The sequence below is a fragment of the Entelurus aequoreus genome, linkage group LG01 (genome assembly GCF_033978785.1).
Source record: "Entelurus aequoreus isolate RoL-2023_Sb linkage group LG01, RoL_Eaeq_v1.1, whole genome shotgun sequence".
NCBI classification, from domain to species: Eukaryota; Metazoa; Chordata; class Actinopteri; order Syngnathiformes; family Syngnathidae; genus Entelurus; species Entelurus aequoreus.
In genome coordinates, this window is record NC_084731.1 from 71122734 (window position 1) to 71135578 (window position 12845).

Genomic DNA, 12845 nt, shown 5'->3' on the forward strand with positions numbered 1-12845 from the left:
AAGTGGATACTTATTCTTCACTGTGATGTCATTGAGACCACGATAGTCAATGCAAGGTCTCAGACCACCATCCTTCTTGTCTACAAAGAAGAAGCCTGCCCCCAGAGGCGAGGACGACGGCCTGATGATGCCGGAGAGCAGGGACTCCGCAATGTAGTTGTGCATCGACTCCTTCTCTGGTAGGGAGATGTTGTAGAGATGCGACTTAGGATAGGGAGCCCCAGGTAGGAGATCAATGCCAATATCATAGGGCCGGTGCGGAGGAAGTGAGAGTGCTTTATCCTTACTGAATACCAAGGCAAGGTCATGATAAACAGGTGGAACACCAGTGATGTCGGGGGGAGAGGACATGGGTTTGGGTCTGCTTGAAGGGGACAGGGCGGAGCGCAGACAGGTTGCATGGCATGCGGTGCTCCAGCCCAAAATACGACCAGAGGCCCAGGAGATGTGAGGTTCATGCCTCTCCAACCAAGGTCTACCCAACACCAGGGGCGCTGTTGGGGCGTGTAGAACAAAAAAGCGGATGGTTTCAGAGTGATTTCCAGACAGAGTGAGTGTGAGGGGTTCTGTGGAAAAGGATATAGTTCCCATGGAGTGTCCGTCGATCGCTTGGGGAGACAGTGTGCGATCTAAAGGAACTAAAGGAATGCCCGCCTGGTGAGCCAAAGAGATGTCCATGAGGCACTCGTCTGCACCGGAGTCAATGAGGGCACTAACAGACAGTGTCTCTTCATTCCAGGTCAAGGTTGCAGGGAAAAGTCGGTTGGAATGATTCTTGGGCTGGGGAAGAGTTGTTTGGCTCACCAGTATAGCCCCTACCGGCGAGCTGGGTCTTTTGGGCGGATCGGGCAGACCTTGATGAAATGTCCTGGCTCACCACAGTAAAGACACAGCTGGTTGGTGAGCCTTTGTTCCCTCTCAGCTAGTGTCAGCCGGGACCGGCCGATCTCCATGGGCTCGGCAGGCCCGGGTGAAGAGGGAGCAGGGAGGAGCATAAGCTGTCGAGGTTGTGGAGTGTAGCGAGGAGATGGTGAAGTGCGGGTCACTGAAGCAGAGCGACTGGACCCAGGAGGAGGAGAGCTTCGTTGGGCTCGGTCCGCATGGCGCTCCTGAAGTCGTGTTCCCATCTTAAGGGCCAGGGATATGAGCTCATTAAGAGTCTGTGGGCTGTCACGGACCAAAAGATCTTTAATAGAATCACTCAGCCCCTTGCGGTAGACACTAAGAAGGGCGTGGTCGTTCCACTGGCTTTCAGCAGCAAGGATCCGGAACTCCAAAGTATACTGAGCCACAGAACGTGACCCTTGGCGAATAACTAGCAAACGGCTGGAAGCATCTTGTCCGTCAGTAGGGTGGTTAAACACAGCTTGAAACTCACTCTTAAACTGAGAGTAGTTAGTGGCAAAGACAGGGTTGTTCTCTACTGCTGCAATAGCCCAATTAAGAGCGTCGTCGACCAGGAGGGACATGATGAGAGCAATCTTCGAACCATCAGAAGTATATTTGGATGGCTGATGAGTAAAAAGTAACTCACACTGTGCCAGGAAGCCCCTGCAATGACCAAAATCCCCATTAAATGGCCTAGGACTGACTAAGCCAGGCTCAGACTGAGGCTGCTGTGTGCTGGGGAGGACGGGGTTAACAGGCTGGTTTGAAGAACTTGAAGCAGAGTTAGATTCAGCTGAAACATGTGCTGTAAGGACCTCCAGGGTCTTCTGTATGCCGAGCAAGACTCCAGAAATGTCCTTCACTTGGCCAGACAGAGCAGCCACATTACCAACAGTAGTTTGTGAAGTCTTCTCAAGCACAGCAATTTGGGATTGAACAGTGGGAAAAGCTTTGTTCAATTCTTCATGCAAAGTGGACAGTTGTGTGGCCTGGCCAAACACAAGCTCTCGTAATTCAGGGTTCTTCTGTCCCTCTGTCCCTGAGGACCCGGTTTGGTTCATTTTGGCTTGAACGTTCTGTTAGGCTTGACCAGAGCTGTTGAACCAAATGTACCAGGGACCCTCAAGGACAAAGTCAACGGAGGCAGTAATAAAGTATAACAGAGTTTAATGAAACTTTACGGAGGAGCGGAGGGATCCCGGGGAGGCGGCGAGGCGTGGGAGACACTGGGTTTGTGGAGGAGGGAGCCTGGAATGAAGCAGAAAGCAGAATCAGCATGGAACAAACGAGCACCAAGTTCTCCTTTAACTAACTCACAGAATACTACTAGATAACTGTAATTCTAAATGCTGTCTATACTGACCACAGGAGTCAACGTTCAAGCGTCGGACGCCGGCTCTCAGCGGTTTATGTAGGCTGCTCTCTGATGGCTGGGATGTGGAGCAGCTGGGCTGATTGGAACCAGCCACACCTGTGCTGGCTGCAGCAGGCTGAGAGAGACGCCCGGCCCTTGCCCTTAGATGGCGTGCAGGGGAGGGACCAGGAACGTGTGACACAACAGCCTCATCTCCTCGAACTCCTCCGATGTGGGGCTTTTCCTCGGTGCAGGCATCACGATCTATCTGCCGACGCATCCAGCAACAGAAGGAAAAATCCACCTCCGTATCTCAGGCCGGTAATGCTAGCCGGCTCCGGTGTGCTAGCTCGCAGCACCGATCGACACAAAGCTACAAAGTGTCACGGCACAGTGACACAGAGAAGCCAAAAAAGCACAAAAGTACAAAAAAGTACAAAAAGTTGTACTAGCTTTGCACAAGGCGATTGCCAAACTCAACAGCCCCACTTCGAAAACAGCCAAACGCGCGCGAACTCCAACCCGACATCCAAATCGCTGCCGTTGTGTCCTTGGCCAGGACACTTCACCCTTGCCCCCGGTGCTGCTCACACTGGTGAATGAATGATGAATGAATGATAGGTGGTGGTCGGAAGGGCCGTAGGCGCAAACTGGCAACCTCGCTTCCGTCAGTCTACCCCAGGGCAGCTGTGGCTACAAATGTAGCTTACCACCACCAGGTATGAATGAATGATGGGTTCACACTTCCCTGTGAGCGCTTTGAGTATCTAATAATAGAAAAGCGCGATATAAAATCTAATCCATTATTATTATGTGGGGTACACCCTGGATAAGGAAGGCGGGGTTTAAAGATGGGTACCACACCATTTAACGTTGCCTACCACACCTTTTAATGTGGCCTAACACAGCATTTAGCGTGGTATGCCACACTATTTAAAGTGAAGTACCACACCATTTAATGTGGCATACCACACCATTTAACATGGCATACCACACCTTTTAATGTGGCGTAACATGGCATTTAGCATGGAATGCCACACTATTTAAAGTGAGGTACCACACCATTTAATGTGGCATACCACACCATTTAATGTGAATAATGTGGTACACCACACTATTTAATGTGGCATAGCACACCTTTTAATGGGGCATACCACACCATTTAACGTGGCATACCACACCATTTATTGTGGCATACCACACCATTTATTGTGGCATACCACACCATTTAATGTGGCATACCACACCATTTATTGTGGCATACCACACCATTTAATGTGGCACACCACACCAGTTAACGTGGCAGACCACACCATTTAATGTTGCATATCACACCATTTAATGTGGCATACCACACCATTTATAGTGGCGTACCACACCATTTAATGTGGCATACCACACCATTTAAAAAGGCATACCACACCATTTAATGTGGCATACCACTCCATTTATTGTGGCAAACCACACCATTTAAAATGGCATACCAGATCATTTAAAGTGGTATACCACACCATTAAATTGGCATACCACACTATTTAAAGTGACATACCCCACCATTGAAAGTGGCCACAATATTTAAACCAACATAACATTGGCATGCCACAATATTTAAAGTGTCATAACACACCATTTCAAGTGGCATACCACACCATTTATCGTGGCATACCACACCATTTATCATGGCATACCACGCCATTTAATGTGGCATACCACACCATTTATCGTGGCATATCACACCATTTAAAGTTTGCAGTAAATAGCTGTCACCTGTATGATTTCAAAGCAAGTGCTGTGTGCTGATGAGACTATTCAACATTGATATTTACTGTTACAAGTGGCCTGTGACATCATTTAAAGTGGTCAACCACACCAGTTGTGGCATACCACACCATTTAAATTGGCATAACACACCATTTATTGTGGCATAGCCCACCATTTAAAGTGACATAACACACCATTTATAATGACATACCACACCATTTAATGCGGCATAACACACCATTTATAGTAGCATACCACACCATTTATAGTGGCATAACATACCATTTATTGTGGCATAGCCCACCATTTATTGTGGCATAGCCCACCATTTAAAGTGGCATAACACACCATTTAAAGTGGCATACCACACCACTTAATGTGGCATAACACACCATTTATAGTGGCATACCACACCATTTAATGCGGCATAACACACCATTTATAGTAGCATACCACACCATTTAATGTGGCCCACCATTTAAGTGGCATAACACGCCATTTAAAGTGGCATACTCCACAATTTAAAGTGGCATACCCCACCATTTAATGTGGCATACCCCACCATTTAAAATGGCATAACACACCATTTAAATTACCATAACACACCATTTATTGTGGCATACCACACCATTTATTGTGGCATAGAACACCATTTATAGTGGCATAACACACCATTTATTGTGGCATAACACACTATTTAAAGTGGCATACCACACCATTTATTGTGGCCTAACACACCATATAAAGTGGCATAACACACCATTTATTGTGGCATAACACACCATTTATTGTGGCATACCACACCACTTAAAGTGGCATAACACACCATTTATAGTGGCATAACACACCATTTAAAGTGGCATAACACACCATTTTAATTGGCATAACATACCATTTATTTTGGCATAACACACCTTTCATCATTTAATGTGGCATACCACACCATTTAAAGTGGCTTAACACACCACTAAATGTTGCACAACACACCATTAAAGTGTATACCCCACCATTTAATGTGGCAACCACATAATTTAATGTGGCATACCCCACCATTCATTGTGGCATAACACACCATTTATTGTGGCATACCTCACCATTTAAAGTGGCCCACCACACCATTTAAAGTTTGCAGTAAATAGCTGTGACCTGAACGTATGATTTCAAAGCAAGTGGTGTGTGCTGATGAGACTATTCAACATTGATATTTACTGTTACATGCAACCTGTGACATCATTTAAAACGGCCCTCCACCAGGAGTCTCCGGTTGTAAAGAGGAGACTATCTCTCTCTCTCTCTCTCTCTCTCTCTCTCTCTCTCTCTCTCTCTCTCTCTCTCTCTCTCTCTCTCTCTCTCTCTCTCTCTCTCTCTCTCTCTCTCTCTCTCTCTCTCTCTCTCTCCCTCTCTCTCTCCCTCTCTCTCTGCCTCTCCCTCTGCCACCACACGCTCGATCGCCCCTGGAGAGTTTTTACTCCGGGTTTGTGTTTTTGTTTGTTTCTGCCGGCCTCAAGGAGTCCCAGAACAATTCTGCAGTGTCTCGCTCTTCCCCGCTCTGCTTTTTAAGAGGGGGATTTATGGCGGCGCGGTAAACTTTATACAGCGGCGGCAAAAACAGTTTTTGCGATCCCGGCGGTGGCGAGGTGAATTACGAGGCCGTGTTCAACATACCTGAGCACCTCCTTGACTTGTGCAAGTCAACTCACAAACTCTTCTTCTCCCAAGGTCACGGCTCGACATCATGTTCCGCTCTTTCATCTGAAATGAAGAATTACGTCGCATATGCATTAGCATGGCATTAGCATTAGCATAGCATAGCATACGAGTTTGTCTTTGTGCAACAAGAACAGGGGTTTCAAACGTACGGCCCGTGGGCCAGATCAGGCCCGCGAACAAGTTTTATCCGGCCCGCGGGATGAGTTTGCTAAGTATAAAAATCAACCTGAAATTTTTGAATGAAATAAACTGCTGTTCTAAATGTGTCCACTAGATGTCGCAATAGCAAATCTTTGTATCTTTGTAGATGATGCTACAATATGTACAAAATAAACCACGTGATGTTAGTACATCAGTCGAAAAAAATTATCAAACTACCTAAATAACATCCTGTAATTTATCTTGATAGATTGAAAATTAACACCAATGAGTTGACCGATGAACGTTATCACATCATTTATTCAGAAAATATAAATAACGACAAATAAAGATATAATACTATTAACCGCAACATGTAAGTGTAAAAAAACAAACAACAACATTATGATTTGTACATTTTAGAAAGTGCTTGTTCTATTTTTAAAAAAAGATCTGAAGTTGTCTTTATTTTCAAGTTATCGTGCCGTGATTTTACCAGTACGGCTCACTTGGGAGTAGATTTTTCTCCATGTGGCCCCCCATCTAAAATTAATTTGACACCCCTGACCTAGAAATTCAAACAAGTCATACAGGTTGCAGTTAAAATGCTTTAAAATTCTTGCTAGCATACATGTAATAATAATAATAATAATCCATCCATTTTCTACCGCTTGTCCCTTTTATAATAATAATAATAATAATACAGATCAGCTATGATACTTTTCCATTCATTTGAAGAGTTGGCATTGTAATTAATGTTGGCTCCACCCTACAGGAAGTAGAATTATAGTCATTGAAATTCTGAGAAATACTGCCAAGTAACAGGAAGTTTGGGCCTGGATATTACAAATATGTTTTATGGCCCAATAATAAATACAAATGAGTCATAATGTTGGGGGTCAGTGCTCGCTCTCCCAATGCAATCACCACACAATAGTAACTGTAATATTCCCATAGTAAGAATAGTTATAATTATATTCCTATAATATTATGAATAATGATAATTTTTCTATATACTAACAATAATAATGATGATAATATTATAATAATATTTATTTTTTTTTAAAATAGTAATATGTTTATAATAGTATTAACAATTAGTTAATAGTAATACTATTAATAATAATAATAATACTAATACTAATAATAATAATAATATTCCTATGATATTATGAATAATACTAATGATAATATTCCTATACTATTAGTATACTAATAATAATATGCCTATATTATTAATAACCATAATAATTATACTATTAATAATAATACTCCGATAATATTATGAATATTATTAATGATGATATTCCTATACTATCAACTATAATAATAATGATAATAATAATAATAATAATAATAATAATAATGATAATGATACTATTCCTATAATATTATGAATAATAATAATGATGATATTCCTATACTTATAATAATAATAACTGTTATTATGGCGAAGTTGATTGAGTGGCTGTGCCAGCAATCGGAGTGTTGCTGGTTACTGGGGTTCAACTCCCACCTTCTACCTTCCTAGTCACGTCCGTGGTGTCCTTGGGCAAGACACTTCACCCTTTGCCTCTGATGGCTGCTGGTTAGCGCCTTGCATGGCAGCTCCCGCCATCAGTGTGTGAATGTGTGTGTGAATGGGTAAATGTGGAAATACTGTCAAAGCGCTTTGAGTACCTTGAAGGTAGAAAAGCGCTATACAAGTATAACCCATTTATCATTTATCATTATTTATCATTATGTTCTTATAATATTACTAACAATGATAATAGTAATATTCCTATAATATTATTAACAATAATTGTAATACTATTAATAATAATAATAATAATAATAATAATAATAATAATAATAATAATAATAATAATAATAATAATAATATTCCTATGATATTATGAATAATACTAATGATACTATTCCTATACTATTAGTATACTAATAATAATATGCCTATAATATTAATAACAATAATAATTACACTATTATTAATAATACTCCTATAATATTATGAATAGAGATGTCTGATAATGGCTTTTTATCAGATATTCCGATATTGTCCAACTCTTAATTACCGATACCGATATCACCCGATACCGATATATACATTTGTGGAATTAACATATTATTATGCCTAATTTTGTTGTGATGCCCCGCTGGATGCATTAAACAATGTAACAAGGTTTTCCAAAATAATAGAACAACTTCAACTCAAGTAATGGAAAAAAGTGCCAACATGGCACTGCCATATTTATTGTTAAAGTCACAAAGTGCATTATTTTTTTAACATGCCTCAAAACAGCAGCTTGGAATGTTGGACATGCTCTCCCTGAAATAATCCTGATGCCCACTACAACTATGGGAAATACTATACTTTGACTTTCACAAAGTGCTTTTTTTTTTAACATGCCTCAAAACAACAGCTACAAAAACAATGAAGGCACAAAGCTTCAGCCCAGAGTATATTATAAACTGGACTCAATCTGCCCTGTTCTTAACGTATTCGTATGAGTAACAAAAATGTGCAAATAAAAACAAGAAAGGCACAAAAATAAAAAACTGCTTCAGTCTAGACTAGTAGATAACACAGCCATCCTTTAAAGTGCATGAACATTAATAAAACTGCTTCAGTCTAGACTAGTAGAAAACACAGCCATCCTTTAAAGTGCATGAACATTAATAAAACTGCTTCAGTCTAGACTAGTAGAAAACACAGCCATCCTTTAAAGTGCATGGGGAAAAAGGGCACAAAACATAAATAAAACAGCTTCACTCAGTCCAGACTATTAGTCTATTTGCGCAACAGATGAAGCTCAAAGAGTGGGCTGATTCTTTTTCTACTTGTCATCAGGTGTGAGAGGTAGATTTTTCTGAATGAAAACAAGCATCTGCAAGAGGTTCTGGGTATTTGTTCTGTTGTGTTTATGTTGTGTTACGGTGCGGATGTTCTCCCGAAATGTGTTTGTCATTCTTGTTTGGTGTGGGTTCACAGTGTGGCGCATATTTGTAACAGTGTTAAAGTTGTTTATACGGCTACCCTCAGTGTGACCTGTATGACTGTTGACCAAGTATGCCTTGCATCCACTTGTGTGTGTGAAAAGCCGTAGATATTATGTGACTGGGCCGGCACGCAAAGTCAGTGCCTTTAAGGTTCATTGACGCTCTGTACATTTTCCCACTTCCGTGTACACAGCAGCGTTTTAAAAAGTCATACATTTTACTCTTTGAAACCGATACCGATAATTTCCGAAATTACATTTTAAAGCATTTATCGGCCGATAATATCGGCAGTCCGATATTATCGGACATCCCTAATTATGAATATTATTAATGATGATATTCCTATACTATCAACTATAATACTAATTATAATAATAATAACAATAATAATAATAATAATGATAATATTCCTATAATAATATGAATATTAATAATGATTATATTCCAATACTTATAATAATAATAATTATTATTATTATTATGTTCTTATAATATTACTATGATAATAGTAATATTCATATAATATTATTAACAATAATAGTAATACTATTAATAATAATAATAATAATAATAATAATACTATTCCTATGATATTATGAATAATACTAATGATAATATTCCTATACTCTTAGTATAATAATAAAACATTAATTGTTAGGATCCGCTGCCCGGATCATAGTTTGTTTACGTTTTCAAGTCACATGTGTTTTCAGCACCTTGTGTTTGTTTGTTTCTGTTGCCATGACGGCAGATTGTGCTCAGCTGCCTCTGGTTAGTGTTCGAGACGCTCACCTGTTGTCCGGGCACTAATCAGAGGGCTATTTAGTCTTTGCCCTGGCCTCACTCGGTCTGGCTTCCTAGTTTGTTCCATACAACAGTTGACGACTTTTGTTTCCTGCTCGTTAGCGACTAGTTTTCACACTAGGCTATTTTGGCTTGCTAGCTCCCACGCTAGTCTTTTGTTTCTACCTTAAGTGCTATGAGCACGGTTTTGTTTGTTCAAATATTATTTATTTCTTAAATAACTCATTCTTACCTGCAAGCTGTGTCCGAAGCCCGTCTGCATTCCTGGGAGAACAACACCCGCATCACCATGCGCCCAAGTCGTCACAGTAGGAAGCCAGCAAGAAAGGGTTCTCCCGCAGCGAGCATGATGGAGGAATTGGACGAAGGTACGTGGATGGTGTTGCGAGCGATGGAGGCGGAGACTCTTCGCTATTCCCCCTCGGAGCGCGAGGACCTGTTATGGGGTCCTAACGGAAAGCTGGTCCCAATCCACTCCGTTTGGCCCGAGGACATTGCCACACCTCCGCAGTACCGGACGCGTCAGCGAAGACGGAAGCCGCCCAAAAGGTCTTCACTTTGCTGCCAAGACGTGCCACTCCCTCAAACTCCTCCACCGGTACACAGCAAGCTACATTCAGCCCAAGATTCCCCTCTTCAAAGGTCTTTTAATCCCATCAACTACCTTACCGAAGATTGTTATGACTGGCCTGTCAATCACTGGGACTGCAGCTATGACGTCATTCCGTCGGCACCCCCTGATGACACGCCGCTTGATGACGTTGTCCCGTCCATTTTGGATGATGTCATAGACAAAGACATTTTTAGACATTCTGTCAATTCTTTTTGCCAGCCATTTACAAGTGACTTTAATTCTGCAATTAAGCATTATCAGGACATTTTTTTAAGGACTAAATCTAGTCAGTCCCAGTCACCTGATTTTCTAGCTCCACCCCCAGTGACTATTGCTCCGCCCACTGCACATATTTTTCCCCCCTGTGCTCCCACCCAGTCTCAAGTGGGGAGTAAGAATAGACATTTTGGACAATTTAGAGGAGAGGATTCTGCCCTCCTCCTGACCTCCCTCCACCCACCCTTGAAGACGGTTCCAAACCGCAAGGAGCGTGTCTGGTATCCGCTTCTTGAGGGGGGGGGGGGCTAGTGCTGGGGGCTGTGCTAGTGGGGTGGCAAAACTACGCTCAGCCAAGCCGCAACCTCCTGCCCGGCCACCGCCACCAGTCCTTCGGCGTGCTAGGCCGCAACCTCCTGCCCGGCCACCACCACCAGTCCTTCAGCGTGCTAAGCCGCAACCTCCTGCCTGGCCACGGACACCAGTTTTTTCGGCGTGTTAAGCCACAACCTCCTGCTCGGCCACCGCCACCAGTCCGTCTGCATGCTAAACCGCAACCACCTGCCCGGCCGCCACCACCGGTTTTTCGGCCTGCTAAGCCGCAACCGCCAGCTAGGCCACCTGCACCTAAGCTAGCGCCAAGCCTAAGGCTAGCACCAGCTCCACCACAGGTTCCAGTACCTGCACCTCGGCTGGTTCCCACACCAGTACCTGCACCACGACTGGTTCTCGCACCAGTACCTGCACCACGACTGGTTCTCGCACCAGTACCTGCACCACGACTGGTTCTCACACCAGTACCTGCACCACGACTGGTTCTCACACCAGTACCTGCACCACGGCTGGTTCTCGCACCAGCACCTGTACCACGACTGGTTCTCGCACCAGCACCGGCTGCCACGACAGCGACTCCGGTTGCCACGACAGCGACTCCGGCTGCCACGACAGTGACTCCTGCTGCCACGACAGCGACTCCTGCTGCCACGACAGCGACTCCTGCTGCCACGACAGCAACTCCGGCTGCCACGACGTCGACTCCTCCGGCTGCCACGACGTCGACTCCTCCGGCTGCCACGACAGCGACGTCGACTCCTCCGGCTGCCACGACAGCGACGTCGACTCCTCCGGCTGCCATGACAGCGACGTCGACTCCTCCGGCTGCCACGGCGACGTCGACTCCTCTGGCTGCCACGGCGACGTCGACGCCTACCGCTTCCACGGCGACGTCTCAGCGACCTCGAGTGGTCCGGCTGCGCAAGCAGCTCTCTCAGAGGTCAGGTAATGGACGCCAGTGGCGCAAACAGCAGCGACACCCAAGATGTTGTCGTAGAACTCTCCGGCTGCTGAACTTCTGGCGCCACTCACGCCCACCTTCTCGGCGGCCACAAACATGGCCTTTCCGTGGTCGCCCGCCTCGCCTGCGGCAGCGGCGTTCCATTCGCCGCCGCCACTTGACTCGTCCCCGGTGGATTCGGGGACACGTGGCCTGGCGATCCACCACCAAGTCCTCCCTCCGCCCGCCCTTGACTCGTGAACTATTGCTTGTTTTTTTTGGTTCCAGTTGTTTTTTTGTTTTCAAGGGACATCTGGAATCTGTCCTTTTAGGGGGAGGTACTGTTAGGATCCGCTGCCCGGATCATAGTTTGTTTACGTTTTCAAGTCACATGTGTTTTCAGCACCTTGTGTTTATTTGTTTCTGTTGCCATGACGGCAGATTGTGCTCAGCTGCCTCTGGTTAGTGTTCGAGACGCTCACCTGTTGTCCGGGCACTAATTAGAGGGCTATTTAGTCTTTGCCCTGGCCTCACTCGGTCTGGCTTCCTAGTTTGTTCCATACAACAGTTGACGACTTTTGTTTCCTGCTCGTTAGCGACTAGTTTTCACACTAGGCTATTTTGGCTTGCTAGCTCCCACGCTAGTCTTTTGTTTCTACCTTAAGTGCTATGAGCACGGTTTTGTTTGTTCAAATATTATTTATTTCTTAAATAAATAATTCTTACCTGCAAGCTGTGTCCGAAGCCCGTCTGCATTCCTGGGAGAACAACACCCGCATCACCATGCGCCCAAGTCGTCACATTAATAACAATATTATAATAATAATATTTATATGATATTAATATAAATAATAATTCTATAATGTTATGAATATTATTAATGATAATATTCCTATACTATCAACTATAATAATAATTATAATAACAATAACAAACATAATAACAATATTCCTAGGATATTATGAGTAGTCCTAATGATAATATTCCTATACTATTAGTATAATAATACAAATAATAATACTAATATTCCTATAATATTAACACTAATAATATATAATGATATTAATAATAACAATAATAATCCTATA

General features: G+C 43.4%; 1 protein-coding gene across 10 annotated transcripts in view; it reads left to right on the top strand.

The window, feature by feature from the left end:
- agrn (agrin) overlaps positions 1–12845 on the top strand; it is a 595247-nt gene that overhangs the window by 416470 nt on the left and 165932 nt on the right. The gene's annotated exons all lie outside the window — the stretch shown is intronic.